The 13,309-nt window shown below is 41.0% G+C and overlaps 1 long non-coding RNA gene across 1 annotated transcript in view; it reads right to left on the bottom strand.

Moving 5' to 3' along the window:
* Positions 1-7,487, bottom strand: part of LOC103349108 (uncharacterized) — a 49,894-nt gene extending 42,407 nt beyond the window's left edge. The window contains exon 1 of the long non-coding RNA XR_007920883.2: positions 7,148-7,487. This is a non-coding gene — a long non-coding RNA (uncharacterized lncRNA). The remainder of the gene's footprint in view (positions 1-7,147) is intronic.
* Between the last annotated feature and the right edge of the window lie 5,822 nt (positions 7,488-13,309).

Genomic DNA, 13,309 nt, shown 5'->3' with positions numbered 1-13,309 from the left:
TTATGTTGAAAATCCAACACGTCTGATTTAGATGTGGTATACTTCTAAAAGACATTAAGAAGAAATATTTTATGTCTTATAAATGAACAGGATTTTTAACTAGGTCCTACACATTATTAAAACCAGCAATGGCTAGGTAATGACAAATAGGGACAAATATTTAAACTTTGTGTGGAAGATGTACTTGATGAAGGCTTTTGAGAGTCATGGAAGATCTTGGAATCAGTCATGTGATGCTGTTTCTCAATCTCTTAGCACTATCAGCCCAAAATGTCTAACAATTTTTGTAGCTTGTGACCCATGTGTACCTTAGGGGACAAAGTAGTCTCGGTTGAGAATCTCTGATCTAACCATACTAGGACCTAGAAGCCTCTGGGAATTTTTAAGGAAGCAAATACATGATGAGACTAAATGGAAGATTAATCTGTTATCTATAGCACAGTGGGTTACTTAACCTTTAAAATCTATTCACGGGGCCAGCGCCATGGCTCACTTAGTTAATCCTCTGCCTATGGCACCAGCATCCCATATGGGTGCCAGATTCTGTCCCGGTTGTTCCTCTTCCAGTCCAGCTCTCTGCTGTGGCCTGGGAGGGCAGTGGGAGATAGCCCAAGTGCTTGGGCCCCTGCACCCGCAAGGGAGACCAGGAAGAAGTTCCTGGCTTTGGATCAGCACAGCAAGGGCCGTGGCGGCCATTTGGGGAGTGAACCAATGGAAAGAAGACCTTTCTCTCTCTCTCTCACTGTCTATAACTCACTGTCAAAAAACCTATTTACATGAAAATTTAACGCTTTAAATGTCAAAAGAAAGAGGTTGTTTAAGATTTGAGAGACGGATGAAGAGAGGAAGAGACATATTCTAATTTTTTAGGTCACTCCGTAAGTGGGTGCAATGACCAGAGCTCGGCCAGCCTGAGCCAGGATCTGGGAACTCAACCGGGGTCTCCCACGTGGGTGGTAGGCTCCCAAGTACTTGGGCCATTCTCTGCTGCTTTCCCTGGCAGGATCAGAAGCAGAGTAGCTGAAACTTGAACAAGTGCCTATTTTGGATGCACAGATTTCTGGGCCCCACAACTAGAGTTGCTGGTGCAGTAGGTACGAGTGGAGGCCAGGGAACTGGTCTTCTCCTAAGCTGCTGGTGACACTGCTGCATAGACCTCAGAGTCTGAGAATTGACACTAGAATATTTTGTGATGAGTCCAGCATTAGTTGCAATGGGATCATGCGTGTGAGCTGCCCTGAAGAATATGAATAGGAGGGAGGTCAAGAATGAGCCAAGATGGTTTCAGACATAGGGCCAGAAGTGAGGACCAATATGTGGCTTGTAGGATAAGTTTTTCACATTCTTAAACTATTCTAGAAGCATGTGATAGTGTGTCTATGTTAGACATGGCATGGGCTTTCAATTTGATACATATAAAACTCCCTTGTTTTTGTAGGCACGAAATCAAAAATATTAGGAAGAAACATTTATTGATCATAGTGTATTTTATGTTTACATTTTTTAATTGACAAATGTTTATGGGGTAAATGTGATTCTGATACATGCATACATGTAAATGATTAATTTACCCTAGCAACATAATTAATTTACCTCACATATTTATACCTTTTTAATGGTATGTTTAACTCTACCCTCTTAGCAGTTTTAAAATCAATTATGTGGGGCATTTTGAGAAGCTCATGAGCTTTGCATATTATAAAAGTGTGCATAGATTTCAAATTTTTGTACCAGAATAAACTCATAGTAACTTTATAGCACATGTGACTATGATGTGGTTTGAGGCACTAAGAAAGACATTTTGTGAAGGGCCACTATCAGAGCACCACGAATTCTGAAATTGAAGCAACAATTATGGTGTAGCCTGGGCAAACCAATGGTGAAATAACTGATGTTCTCTGAAAAGTTTATGGAGATGACACCCCAAAGAAATCAGCTTACAAACTAATATCCTTTCCTAAAATTTTGATTTACAAGAAATACCTGCACATCTTATGGAGTAGAATCCAATGTCTCACACATTAATACAGTGTAAAATGATCAAGTCAGTGAACTAGTATTCCCATTTCCTCATCTTGCCTGCCAGCTCTTCTCCAGCTTTTCCTGGGGTATGTGATACAGAAGGGACAAGACAATGTTCAGAGGAAGCCCACAGTGGCAGACCATCCACTTCCATTTGACAGGAAAAAAAAAACAAAAAACAAAAAAACAAAAAACAAAAAACAAAAACATGCTCAATTGAACAGGATCAGTGACTTGTAGCAAAAAAGTGGCCAATGCCACAGACACCTCAGTTGGTTCAACTTACATGATTCTGAGTGAAAAAATGGAGTACAACTTCTTGATGGGTGCCAAAACTGTTGTGCCCAGATCTGCGGGTAAGAGTGGTCACTGTGCCCTTACTCCCCTTGTAGGACCTCTGTCCTTAATGAGTTGTACTATGAGAATTAATGGCAAAACTTGTTCTCAAATAGTACTTTTTACATTGTGTATATGTGTGCAAACGGTTGAAATCTTTACTCAGTAAAGAGTTGGTCTTATGTATATAAAGTTAATTAAAAATTAATCTTAAAGAATGAGATGGGAGAGGGAGTAGGAAGTGGGATGAGAGTGGGGGAGGGAGGGTGAGTATGGGGGAGAAAAAACCACTATATTCCTAAAGTTGTACCTGTGACAATTGTATCCATTAAATAAAAGCTTTAAAAATATGGAGAAAATGTAAAGTTGCTTTCAATAGACATCTTAAATGAGTGGTATCAAGAGCCTAAAGCATTTCCTCACATAACTGGAACAAGAGGTAAAACATGGCTGTGTCAGAAGGATCCCGAAGACAAAGCCCAAAGTGGTAGCTACCAAGAAAGAAGTGGTCCTCTTGAGGCCAAAGCAGACCAGGCGAAGATGGCAAAGATTGCAGCAGCAGGGTTTTGGGAGGCGCTGGGTATTTTTGCTTCCTGACTCTCTGGAGGTCCACAGAATGATGGTGTCTGCTCCTGAGAAAGTCAGCTAAAGCTTTAGCAGAAAACCATCTGGGAAGGCCTCCCCAGAGAGTCATCCTCCACCACAACAGGGCTCCTGTTCACTCTGCTCATCAAAAAATGGCAGCTGAAGAAGACCTTTGATGGGACATCGTCAGGCTCCAATCTGACAGTCCTGATCTGGCTCAATCTGACTTTCTGTATTCTAATCTTTAAAAATCTTGATGTCTTTTCTCTCCAGTTAATAACATAAAAATAACTGCATGACGTAATTCACTGGGCCATGACTTCCCTAGTGGTGGACTGCCTGACTGGTACTGTCACTCAGACGGGTCTTGAACTTGATGGGGTTTATGCTGAGAAGCACATACATTCATATGTCTAACTTTTTAATCACCTCATGTTAGTAACTATTCTCACAACACCGCACAACAGCTCTCCATGGCTGACTTGTCTAATTGAAGCTTTTTGCCCTTTGACCAACGTCTCGCCATTTTCTTCCTCCTCTCACTGGCACTGGCCAGCCACCAGCAACTACCATTTTTCTACTTTGATTCTGATAGATTCTACACATAAGTTTCTTCATGTAATATTTCTTTCTGAGCTTGGCTTATTTCATTAAGCATAATGTCCTCCTCATTCATCCTTGATACTGTAAATTACATGATTTTCATTGTAAAGGGAGAATGACATTCCCCATTGGATCATTTTTTGAAATTGTCTATATATTTGCATTTTCTCACTCTGCTGAGTAAAGGATTTGGGTTTATTTTATCCTATTACACAGGCCAATACCTGGAAAGCCAACATTGGTCATCCATTTTCCCTAAGACTTGGTTCTCTAGTATCTAATATTCTTACATTCTATGTACAGCTCTGAACGTTCTTACACAATCATGACTTTCTGAAAATATAACACATGCCTTTCCAACATTTCCACTTTCACATTCACGGGAATTTTGGCCATATAATCAATCTGAAACAATGTCCCCAAATCAGATATATTGCATTATAAACAGTCCTTGGAAGTGACTTCAGTGTTTGTGCCATCAAATAGCCTTTTTATCGCAGATGACAAATGGTCCTGTCAGGCTCAATAGTTTGAAAACCTACAACTAGGGATGGCAAGACCTGGGATTTGAATCCAGGTCATCTTAGGTGTAATAAAGTATTTTTATCTCTCTCTCAACTTGGTCTTGTTAGGTGACAAAATTAACTGCATAATTGGATGTTATGTTAGTTACTACTGGAAAATAATTCCTAAAAATGTTCTGTAGCTCCTAACCTGGGCTGGATGCTTCCTGAGAGGAGTTAGACCTCTTGTTTCCATCTGTCAGGGCAGCCTCTGTGTGTCCTGAGTTATGTCACATCACCATTGGAGAAGACAAATAATGGGCCCATTCTCTGAAATGCCTGGGTTGTGGGAGAGGACCTTAAGGGTGGGAGAACTTAGAATTTTTTCTATTCGTAGATGCACAGTCTTCATCAACCTTCCCGTTAGAATGTGCCCTTGGAAAGCTCCCTTCGCTTGTACCCTTTCGATATGTGATAACTGCCTTGCAATTCTCCACAAGGTTAATTTTACAATTTAAGAGCATTCTTTTAAGTTATCTCAGAGCACATCACGCTGTCTTGGGAATAATGGTGCTTTGTCTTTATGAAGAGCTTTCCTCACGCGGGACCGTAGCTCCTCGGGTCCTGTGGAACAAGCATTCCACTTCTGTGTCTGACAGGGAATCCTTTACATATGATCAAATACTACTTAGCTTCCTCACTGTCTTAATTTGAAAGCGAAGCATTTCCACTAAATCTATCGGGATTTTTTTTCCCACATGAATATGAAACTTGGGTGCTTGTGGCAATTAGGGAGGTTGCTTTTTTAACATCGAATCATACTCTCCATTTTTGAAATTCAATAAGAAACATTTTCCCTTGCACCTCTGATTATCTTGTTCTCTCAACCATTATGTGAACTTCTTAAAATGCACTTTCTTGAGACGAATCCTATAAAAACGCTATATCAGTGTGTCATAAAACAATGTGGTTTCATGTGGTGGAGAGAACAAAGTCCTTTTCCAGCTCTTTGCTTCATTAAACAGTCTGAAGGGCCTGTCTAAAGGGCAAGGCCTTGAATGGTGAGGTTATCACAACGGAAACCTCAGCCTTAAGGAACCTGCTTCAGCAAAGAGACCCCTGGGTGTCTGTGTGCAGACGATAAAGAACAAAAGCTGCAGCCCATTCAAACGGGAGGCAGTCGCCCAGCCAGGTTTCACCAAGAAGCCCCCAGACTGTGCTTGAAGCACAACGGAACTGAAGAAGTCGTTCACTCCAGCGTTGTAGCAGCCTTAGAGAACAAATCGCTTCCGACCGCGGGCACGGGTTTGAGAGCAGAAGCATGATGGTAATTAGTCCGCACGTATATAATGCAAATAAACGAAGGCGATCTGCTTGATGACAGGTGCAGATAATGGGGTGGCTAGTACTTTTCAAGTGTCTTTCATTCTTGGCTATGTCCTTTATTAATAAAGTAAGCTATTGGGTGATTAAATGACACAAGAATAATCATTGGTACTAAACATGTCCCCATTTCACCGTTTTAACAAATATGAGCTTTCGGAATTCTGTTCCAACCATGCAACAGAAGATAAGAAATTGTTATTCACCTTTTTATAGGTAGACATTTGCTAAATTAACACAAATCACAAAATCTTTTGCTACTCCATTAGGAAGACAGAAATATTTAGAGTGTAATGTCCCAAGCAGAACTGTTGTGAAATATTGAAACCTATGATAGTAAATAGAGAAACACTAGAAACACTTTGAATGGGGAAAACCTGATGCACATCTGAACTTTTCCAGTTCCTCCAGCAAACAAAACTGGTACGTGGGAAGTGACTGACCATATAACCAATGATTTTCTTACTCATGGGAGATTGCCTTATCCTTTTTTGTTATTAAAGTTTTAAACAATTTCTCAGAACTTTCCTTTTTGCTTATAATGATCAGAGCAAGACTTGGATCCACTTCACCACTAGTGGCTCCCTCCCAGTTATTGTGGGTCATGGAAGTATAGTCAGGAGCCACCACATCCCCAGGTACTGAATCTTCTCTCGCTAAGTGCTCTCCAGAAGCACACAGTACATTTGAGGGGGAGAAAAGTTTAAGTCTTGATCATGTACATAACTCTTCAAAATAGAAAATTTGCTCTTTCTTGGTGGTAAAGAGTTACATGTTAGGTGTTACTGGATAAAGAACTTATGAGATATTTGTATATATGCATACACACATATAGATAGCATGGAAATACTACTCAGCCATAAAAATTGAAATCCCATCTTTTGCAACAAAATGGATGCAATTGGAAACCATTATACTTAGTGAAATAAGCCAGTCCCAAATGGACAAATATCATATGTTCTCTGATCTATACCAAAGATGTTATGTATAGGAGTGAACTTGACATTTTAGGTTTGACCATTTACAGCGCTTGTCTCTACTGTTGAACAATTTTCTTTTTTGTTACTGTTTGTTGAACTCTTTCCTTTAGTGTTGGGTGAATCTTATGAGTATAAGGTAAACTGAAAGATGTAAAAATTAAGAGGGAATTAGAGAAGGAGTGGGAGGGAAGGGTAGGAAATATCACTATGTTCCTAAATCTGTATATATGAAATACACAAAATTTGTTCACCTTAAATAAAACTAAATACATATACATTTTTAAAAAGACACATGATAAACATTGTTTGCTTGATGCACCTCAAAAGCATTCTACTTGTGCTAAACTCTTAAGTGAACTGAGTGAACCCAGGCAAGTACACTAATTTTTAAAGCTCTTTTCAACCCCTTGGGTCATTCCCGCTTCAAATTGCCCTATGACTGAGAGCAAATTGAACTGAAATGGAATGCCTAGCAGGCATAATTTCCTCCACCTTTATAAAGAAGTATTGTCAGCCAGCATCTGAGAGCCAATCCTATCGCTCCCGGAACAGCTACGCTTACAAACTGACACCCTGACTTCCAGGTTAGACAGAGTTGAGATACAGGCCAATCATCTGGGCCTGTATCGCCTGCACTGACTCCCTGAATAGTGTATTCACTACATAATCTGCATTCTTTAAGCCAAACCCTGATTTATCTAAAACGCCGTTTTCGGTCTTACATATTTGACTAACCATGAGGAAGTTCTCAGTCTGATGCTGGGTTCAAGCCCTGTCGGTGGCCCAGATGTCCACGGTTGAGATCTTTGTCCATGTTGCTGTACCTTTATGTGCTCTTATTGACTTGGGAATCTCCTGTAAGTAAGAACCCAGTTCTGGTGTTGCTCACTTTGGACAACTAGCCCCACAGAGACTCTGTGCTGATAGCTAGAATCTGATGCGGCACCTCTTTAGAAGCTCAGAAATCCAGCTGGGTTCTTTGAGGTCATGACTCGCTCTCCCTTCATCTGCCATATGGTCACCCTCCTAAAACCATCATTCTGTAGAGGGTGGATGGGAGAAGGTAGAAATGTTAAACCTGAGCACGATTATAATGAGGTCATAAGGCTACTCATTACCATGGTGACTGGCACAGAGCTAGGGACAGCCAAGCAATTGCATGCTGAATGGAAATGGGTGTCTATACTACCATTTTGGAGTTCATTTAGCTGGCAGCTCTGTGGATCTCACAGAGCAGGACGCTGCCATGTGACCTCTTCCTACCTTCCCCTTTGTTGTAAAAACAATCAACCATAATGTGTTTGCTTTGGCTTACTATTCCCAGTAGCAAAAACCAATCAATCTTGGCTCACTGGGATGTGATCTATGATATAGTCCAATATCGATTCCCAGAAAAACTGAACTTAAAGTGAAAAGATAGGAAATATCTATTTGATTTCTTTTATAGTGTTTTTCTCCATTACTTCCCCTCTTCCTCACTGGGCTCATTATCTGATTACTCTTTTCTTTGCAGCCTAAGGCATGTACACTGCCACTTATTCCACTGTTTCATCGCATTATACTTTTTATATTTCATTAACAATGGTAATAAAATTGACACCCAATTTATGCATCCATGCTGAGACTGTGTCTGAGATGTTTGATAGGTTCCTGTCAGCCAAATGAAATATGCTGTTTGACAAAATCCTCTTTGTGATATATGACACTTAGATTTGCTACTGCACATTTCTTCATCACTAAAATGTAATTTATATTGTATTTTTCATCATCGAAATAAAACACAGAACAAATCCTCCTCACTATATATCTTGATCTTTCACCATATTAATGATCTTTTAAGGCTGAGAAGAGTGACTGCTAATAACTGCTCTGTACAGATTAAACTAAGGTAATAAATACTTTTAAGATTATGTAATGCTGACTTCCTTCCCACCTGAAGTTATATGACGCTAAAGATGAGAATGCACCAAGACAGGATTTTCAGGACTTACACATGGTTGATGGGTAATCCTATCAAATGCATATGCTATTTACATACTGCAAAGGCTACACTGCCTTTCACTTCCCACTCACACACCTGCTGTTCTTTCCCACTACCCTGCCATCATATTGAATGCTGTTCCCCCACATTTCTTTGCTCAGTTATCAAAACGTTGGCTTTTATCCTGGTTGCACTTGTACCTGAGAGAGCTTCCTTATCTCTGTCGTTACTTAATGAGCTGTGCAGACCTCCAGTGAAACATCTCCCTTTCTTAGAAACCTTCCTAGCTCCTGCGTAGAGAATTGAGTACTCCTGTTTTTTTTTCCAGACTCCTATAGTGGGATTTACTACAGGAGTCTGATGAAAGAATGGAGAGAAATGGAATGATAATCTTTTTTAAAGATTTATTCATTTGAAAGGCAGAGTTACAGAGAAGCAGAGAGAGAGATCAATCTTCCATCTGCTTGTTCACTCCCCAGATGGCCACAATGGCTAGAGCTGGGCTGATCAGGAGCCAGGAGCCTCCTCCAGGTCTCCCACATGAGTGCAGATGACCCAAGCACTTGAGCCATCTTCCACTGCTTTCCCAGGCCACAGCAAAGAGCTGGGTTGGAAGTGCAACAGCCAGGACTCAAACCTGATTCCACACGGGATGCCTGCACTGCAGTTATAGCATCACAGCCACACCACAGCGCTGGCCCTGACGAACATAGTGTAAAGGAAGGAGCCAATAGCACTAGAATTAACTTCTAAGATAGTTGCTGGGTCTTAACTTCATTAGATATGTTTAGTTATTGAATTTCTGCTGCTCATCAAAATGGCTAAAATTGTGGACGAAAGGTTTTTGCTTGAATCTTGTTTCTCTCCTTTCCAGAGGAATAATGAAGTCTTTGACTTGGGTGTTACCGTATCTCCAGCCTGCAGTACTCATAGCACCGGGCTTAATTCACAGTTGATGCAATGAGCACTTTAAAACTGTGTATACCTAAGGAGCTCAAACATCTCAGTGATGCTAAAACTCATGTTTTCCTCACCCCGGAGTCCTTCAAGATTAGCCTGTAGCCATCCTTGGTCTTTTTCCAGAAGAGCACAACACAAGACCAAATGTATACCCAACAGGTGAAAATACCAAGTTACACAAGGGTATTTCAAAAGGTTTATGGGAAAACTGAATTTTAAAATTAAGCTTATTTTGCCATGAAGAAATGTTAAAGTTCATGCATATGAGGCTTATAGAAAATGCATATTATGAAAATCTATGCATGTATTTCAAAATTTTTGCACAAAAAGATCTTTTTTTTTCTTTTATTTGACAGAGTTATAGACAGAGAAAGGTCTTCCTTCCCCAAATGGCTGCCACAGCCAGAACTGCACTAATCCGAAGGCAGGAGCCAGGTGCCTCCTCCCGGTCTCCCATACGGGTGCAGGGACCCAAGCACTTGAGCCATCCTCCACTGCCTTCCCAGGCCACAGCAGAGAGCTGGCCTGGAAGAGGAGCCACCGGGACTAGAACCCGGTGCCCATATGGGATGCCAGTGCTGCAAGCAGAGGATTAACCAAGTGAGCCACAGCACCAGCCCCACAAAAACATCTTGATTCCACTTACCCCAAATTCTTTGAAGGATCTTCATCTTTTAGCAAAATATAAGTGCAAATAATTTTCTAGTAACTACTAATATTTCCAGCAGAATTTCAGATACTTGGGATATAAGGATTAAAGTCACAGTCTTTGCTGGAAACCCTTACAGGGAATTGCCTTTCTGTAGTCTCTGAAAAATGTGGATCGCTTCAGTCATTTATACTATGGAATATAATGAAAACTAGGAAAGTCGGGGAAGTTCTCAGCAAAACAGTTCTATGACAGATAAACGAAAAATTCCAATTTTGAGGAGACATTTCTGCACAGTGGGTCGTGCTGTCAGCTGTGATGATAGCATTCCATATGAGTGCGGGTTCTAGTCCTCGTTGCTCTACTTCAATCCAGCCATCCGATTGTGTGCCCAGGAAGGAGGTGGGAGATAGCCCAGGTACTTGGGAGCCCTGCCACTCACGTGATAGACCTGGATGGAGTTCCAGGCCTCTGGCTTCTGAATGGCCGTGCCCTAATGGTTGTGGCCTTTTGGGGACTAAACCAGATGAAAGATCTCTCTGCCTCTCCCATCTCTGTAAGTCTGCCTTTGAAAAATTTTTAAAGATTTATGTATTTAAATTTCAACAGTGATGTCACAAAACAAATGGATTGAATGATCTCACTTTAAATCCTGAGAATTTTTGACCTACTTGACAATGTTTGCTTAGCATATGGTCATGGCCAAATTCTGCCAAGTTGCAAACTTAAGATTTTAATTCTTTTCCATATGAGGACTTAATATTGAGGCTGTTTATAGAGTTATGTGAACATACTAAAAACAAGATTATTTATAGGAAGATATCATTTACTTCAATTTCATTTGTAATGTTAATGTAATTTTTGGAGAGAAAATGCAAAAGTTTTAGAAAAAGTTAATTAAGCATTGGTACTAAAGTTGACTTCTTTGAGGAAACCATGTGATGACTGTCATTTAAAGGCTAAATATCAGTTCACCTTGGTAAAGTCTCACACAACTACAGGAACTCTGCAGCTTGCAGGTCTGTTCTTTGCTGGAGGGGTCTGAAGTGACTTTCTCTGCCATGAGTGCCGTTCTGTTCACCATGTTTAGTCTGGAGCTGTCTGGAGCTTCCTGTCCTGCACCGTTATTCCCCTCTGAGAGTGGAATCTCACCCTGGACTTCGGGCTGGCCTGGTCAACCCCCTCTCCACAGGGATTGGTTTGTTGCCCATTTCTCCAGTCACTCATTGCTTAACATCACAGTTCTGGGGCAAAAACCTTGGAGACGCACAATTACATCTTCTCTGTTGTCTTACTCAAGCCCAGTGTTTCATCTAGTGTGGAGTAGATGACAGTGTCAGCGTCTGGAAGAGTGCGTTAAGTCTCTTCCACACCAAAAACAAAGATTGCCTCCAACGTATATGCCATAGTCATTCTCACTGCCTCTGTCCATGTCCAAGTGGCAACAGTCCTATGCATCTCTTAGAAGGAAGCTTCAGACAGTTAATGGGAAATGGAATTAAAAGATAAAAATAGCAATGAGTGAAACAGACATTTTGAGATTGGATTGTTTCTAGCCCTTGTCTATGCTCCCAGGAATACTGGTTTTCCTGCATAGTACTTGTTGTTCTTTATTTAGGGGAGGATTAAGCTTGTCATTTAAAGTAAATTGAAAATACTTCGTTGTAAAAATTGAGGAAGAGGGAAAGCATGAGAGGAAGAGCAGGGTGGGAAGTATAATTACATTTTTTAAGATTTATTTATTTGAAAGTAAGAGTTACACAGGCAGAAGGAGAGGCAGAGAGAGGGGGGAGAGGGAGGAGGGAGGAAAAGGGAGGGAGGAAGGGGAGGTCGGTTGGTCGGTCTTCCATCCGCTGGTTCACTCCCCAGATGGCCACAGTGGTTGGAGCTGCGCTGATCCAAAGCCAGGAGCCAGGAGCTGCTTCTGGGTCTCCCATGCGGGTACATGGGCTCAAGGACTTGGACCATTTTCTGCTGCTTTCCCAGGCCATAGCAGAGAGCTGGATCAAAAGTGGAGCAGCCGGACTCGAACCAGTGCTCATGTGGGATGCCTGCACTGTAGGCGGCAGCTTTACCTGCTACGCCATGCTGCCAGTCCCTGATTACATTCTTAAAACTGCATATATGAAAAACATGAAATTTGTTCCCTTTGTATAAATAAATGATAAAAATAAAAATGCAAACTATTTCTCAAGATAAATTCTATCAGATTCAAGGCACATGTGTAGGCAATGATACCAGTCATTTAGGAAACCCCTAACAAACTGACCCAAGGCACTTAATTATGTTGATTCTGTATTTTTCACATTACCAGCTAAAGAAAACTCAATGTCCTTTCATGACTTCTTAAGATTAAAAAGATAAAAGAAACCAAACTGAGGCTATAAAGTGTCCCCAGTGAAACTCACAAAGTAGTATAGGTACAGAGAGAGCTTTTGAAGTACAGACTGCATCAATAATGGGTTGAGCCTGATGCCTCGGGAAGTAGAGACTGGGCATTCACCTTGTCCTGGGGAAAACTTTCCTAGATGTTTTGCTGCCAAAGATTTGTTTTACTTTCTCAAAACGCTTGACAAATAAGCAGAGGTTACCATCTTTGGCCCTCCAGAAAGTCGTCAAACATACCTTGAACACCCCCTAGAAAACTGCTGCTATTGACTAATGAGTTTTTGCACCGAGAGGACCTCTTCCCCTTCTTGAAGGACAATGATTTGATGGTTCTTTGTCTTCAGGATCATGTGGCGAAGCCATGTTTCACCTCCTGTTTCAGTTGTTTGAAAAATGCTTCAGGCTCGGGATAACTCGTGTACAGACTCCACTGAAGGTACTTCTCTGGTGGCAGAGGATCTGGGGCAACAGCTTTGGGATCCGCTGAGCAGAACATTACTCCATTCCCATGTTTCGACCAGAATTGTGTAATCTAAATGTCTATGGTATTGCCTGTTTTTTCCAATGCTGGTCGTTAATCTTGTTTATGCACTAAATGAAGACTGAGTTTTACCTTGCAGATTGATACAAGTTTCACCTTGAACATCATCTCGCCCCTCTCAAATGAGTTATCTATTTGTAAACTGCAGGTTTCCTTGGGCAATTGCACTCACAAACTTTTCATAATGTTTCAGGAATTCACCTCTCTTCCACCCAAGCTTCATCTTAAATTTGATGTATGCCCCTGCTTCAATTTCAGCAGAATTCATGTTGTTCTGATAGGGGCTTTTTTGAAATTGATCTCTTACCCTTCTTAGTGCCTCAAACTAACATCAAACTAATATCATTGAGATTCAGTTTATCATTGGTGAAATACAGA

Source organism: Oryctolagus cuniculus, chromosome 9 (assembly GCF_964237555.1).
Source record: "Oryctolagus cuniculus chromosome 9, mOryCun1.1, whole genome shotgun sequence".
Classification (NCBI taxonomy): domain Eukaryota; kingdom Metazoa; phylum Chordata; class Mammalia; order Lagomorpha; family Leporidae; genus Oryctolagus; species Oryctolagus cuniculus.
Note: the sequence above shows the minus strand (reverse complement) of the source record. Positions and strands in the feature narration are given on the sequence as shown.